This window comes from Asparagus officinalis, chromosome 5, assembly GCF_001876935.1.
Source record: "Asparagus officinalis chromosome 5, Aspof.V1, whole genome shotgun sequence".
Lineage (NCBI taxonomy): Eukaryota > Viridiplantae > Streptophyta > Magnoliopsida > Asparagales > Asparagaceae > Asparagus > Asparagus officinalis.
Window position 1 is genome coordinate 4,691,988 of NC_033798.1, and position 4,139 is coordinate 4,696,126.

Consider the following 4,139-nt stretch of genomic DNA (forward strand, 5'->3'; position numbering starts at 1 on the left):
GTTATCCATTCTAAGGACCTGGTATTGGTTTTATTTCCTTCTTCCAGAAAATAGCGCCAATGTCATAGCTAGATCAGCTTTAATTATATTCAGGAGCCAGAAGAATTGAGTTATTGCCAAACCTGTAGTTCTGTTTTCTTGATTAGTAGAATTGACTGCCTCGTACTTTTGATTTATTATAATTATCATTATTTATTCTTCGTGTCCGAGGGACTGGAGTTGTAGTAGTTATTAGATGTTCACTTGTTGAATCATATATGAGGTTGTTTTCTCTCATTTAATTGTTATCAGAGCTATCTCTGTTCACTATGTTGCTCTCAACTTACTATCGCAGCCTGCCTGCGATGTTGTGTGGCGATTGTCATTAGTGTAGTAAGAGAAAATACGTAAATCTAGGACTTAAACATATGTATTGTCAGCTTGTCACTATTCCCATATAGGTATTTTTGGAAAAGAGGCAATTGTAGCTAGTAATGTACGCTGAAGACTTTCAAGAAGCTCTTTGTAATTTTGAAGCAGCATCAGATTAAACGAATTGTATAACACTTCAGTCACAGTATAGCAGAAAGTACAGAAAAGTAGGAACGATTGGTGAAACACGAGGCAGATTGGGTAGAATTTAAAAACTGCAAACATGCAATAGCATCAAAGCAAAGCGAACATAAGATAAAGAACTTTATCCATCAAAAGCGAATAATATTAACAACAATAATTGAATTGGTAATTTACTACACGGAAATAAACAATGTAAGTCAACAGGGTATTACAGTTAAAAGTACACCAATAAAAGTTACCTTGTTACAGCAACAAATGATTTGCTTCACTCCCATGGTGAAAGCAAGAAGAGCGTGTGCACGGGTCAATAACCAATACTGCACACGCTCAAAAATAGAGATGCCAACCTCAAAACCGCCAATGGTGGAGTCAATAACCAATACTGCACAGTCAGCTTGAGAGGTACCGGTAATCATGTTCTTGATGAAATCACGATGCCCAGGAGCATCAATAATAGTGCAGTCGTATGTGGTGGTCTCAAACTTCCATAGAGCATTGTCTTTCCCTCTCGGCCTTGAGCTTGTCAAGAACCCATGCATACTTGAATGACCTCTTGTTCATCTCAGAAGCTTCCTTCTCAAAACTCTCAATTTCACATTTACTGACAGCTCCCAACTTGTAGATTAGATGGCCAGTGGTGGTCGACTTGCCCGGGTCAACGTGGCCAATGACAACAATGTTGATGTGAATCTTTTCTTTACCCACAGTGCAAGCTGGAGACTTGAAGCAAATACCATATGAGGCGCGGTAAACGGTTAGGAAACAAACTGCAACGTATATTGCTGAGGAATGAGGATTTGGCAATTGTACCTATGCTTAAGATGCTACGAAACACTTGTCATGCTACATATTATGTACATTAATCTATACTTGATCTCTACAATATACCCAAAGAAGTTTCGCTTTATTTTAAGCCTAAAACATACAGAAAACATTTTAATGATAATAAGCTGGACACCCGAATATCCGAAGCGACTCATAGTCACTAGCCACCGAACCAAACCAACGCTCCAAAGGAGTCTTCCCGTCTATCACAGTGCACGGCAACCTGTTCACAAGATGGCTCGCATAAACCAACGCCTCGGCCCAAAAAGATCTAGGCAATCCACTCTGCGTCATCATACACCGCACCTTCTCCAGCAAGGTACGGTTCAATCTCTCAGCCACCCCGTTCTGTTGCGGTGTCTCTCGAACTGTGAAGTGTCTTCTAATGCCGTGATCCCGGTAAAACTGCAGAAACGGATCACTCTTGTACTCTCCACCGTTATCTGAACGTAGAGTCTTCACCTTTCTACCTGTCTGCAGCTCCACTTTCTTTTTCCACTCCACAAAAATATCCAGGACCTGATGTTTATACTTCATAGGGTATACCCAATTCCTCCTGGAATAGTCATCAATGAAAGTGACAAAATAGTTAGCCCCACCAAGAGATGTGTTCTTGGAAGGACCCCAAACGTCCGTGTGAATATAATCCAATGTACCTTGGGTGTTATGAACAGCGGTGCCGAACTTCACTCTAGTCTTCTTCCCAAGTACACAATGCTCACACAATTCCATCTTGCAGGTCTTAGCACCTTTCAATAGCCCATGTTTTGCCAATGACTGTAGGGACTTATCACCTGTGTGTCCAAGTCTCATGTGCCATAAGGTGGTAGTGTCTTCCTCTGTAGTGATAGAAGCTGCCAGACCCCCTGTAACTGTCTTGCCCTTCAAGTAGTAAAGGTAGTTTTCCCTGACACCTTGCATCACCACCATAAAACCCTTCGTGACCTTCACTGTAGCATCCTCTAAGATCACTCGATATCCTGCTGCATCCAAAGTCCCAAGAGAAATGATGTTCTTCGTCAACTGCGGCACGAACCTCACTTCCTTCAATTCCCTCACTACACCATCATGCATCCTGATCCGGACTGAACCAATACCACCAATAGGGCATACGTGATCATTACCCATAAGCACGACATCCCCTCTTTCCAGCTCCTCAAAGCTAGAAAACCACTCCCTCTTAGGGCAGATGTGATATGTAGCTCCCGAATCCATCATCCACTCCGTGGAATCCGCATAGCAAACCGACGGTAAAGCAGGGCATGAATAGCCTGAAGAATCTGAATCTGAATGCTCACCAATAGCTTTTGCAACATTCACTTCTGAAGCTTGTGCAGCTTTCCCCTTATTCTTTCCGGCTTTTTCTTTCCACTTTGGGCAGTCAATCTTCCAATGTCCTTCTTCTTTACAATACCGACATTGATTTCTACCAACACTCTTATAGGCACTCCTATTCTTTGACTTTGAGCGGTTAAACTGACGACGGTTTGGATCTCGGCCTCGAACTGCTAACGCATCTCCCGATGCCTTCTCGGAGGGTTCACCATCACTCTTCCTCAACTCATAGTTCACCAAAGCTGAGGTCACCTCCTTGTAGCTAACCGTAGTTCTTCCATTGATCATAGTGAGAACGAACGTACCATAATCATCTTCGGGCAACGAACACAGAAGTAGCATCGCCTTGTCTTCATCCTCAACTATAATATCAACATTGGCCATATCTGAAAGTAGCTTAGTGAAATTGTTGACATGCTCCCTGATGGAAACCCCTCTCTTCATCTTGAACTGGTAAAATCTCTTCTTCAAGTGAAGCCGATTCTCAATGCTCTTCGTAAGATATTTCTCATTGAGTGTTTCCCACATCTTCTTCGCCGACGTCTCGTTCATAACATCATAAATAAGATCCGGCGTCAAGCATGACCTAATAACACCACAAGCTCTACTGTTCATCTTTCTCCAAACCTTATCCTCCAACTCAGCGGGTTTCTCTTTTAACTCAAGAGTCTCCTCCAAATTCTGTGCATCCAAAGCATCCATCACCTGACACCTCCACAATCCAAAATTGATCTTGCCATCGAACTTCGGAACATCAATCTTCGTGTTATTGATGCTCAGACTCTGTATCGCCTTTGTTAGAGACGAACCTGACGTGCTTGCATCTCCCATGTTGTCGATCTAGCTCTGATACCAATTGTTGTGCGCGGCGGAAGCTTTCTAGGGCAACACGAACAATAACTCGAACTAAACCACAAACAATATGCAAACCACAATCACAGCAAGAACACACAATTTACGTGGTTCGGCAAGTTGCCTACGTCCACGGGGCAAGGAGGGGGGAGTTCTTTCTACTAGAAATCAAGAGAATACAAATAGGGTTACAAATCTCTCAGACCAAACCCTAAAACAAAGCTCTAGATCTCTCAAAGCTCTCTCACAATTGGATGCAATGATTCTCTCTCTTTGGCTGCTCAAATTCGTCCAACCTCTACCCTAAACAAACAGGTTTAGGTATATATAGAACTTACAAAACGAATCGGGTCGAAAACCTGAAAGCCCAGCCCAAAACAGCGTCGGTCGACCGGACCGGTCGACCGCGATCAATTCCGGTCGACCGGCCCGGTCGACCGACCAGCTCTCAGTAGAAAACCCAAACTCCAGAGAACCCCTCGGTCGACCGCACCGGTCGACCGACCACCTTCCTGACGCACAGTAAGCTTTGTGCACGAATGCGGTCGACCGGACCGGTCGACCGCCGCCTG

At 43.7% G+C, this 4,139-nt stretch overlaps 1 pseudogene; it reads right to left on the minus strand.

The window, feature by feature from the left end:
• LOC109840270 overlaps nt 663–4,139 on the minus strand; it is a 17,022-nt pseudogene continuing 13,545 nt past the window's right edge.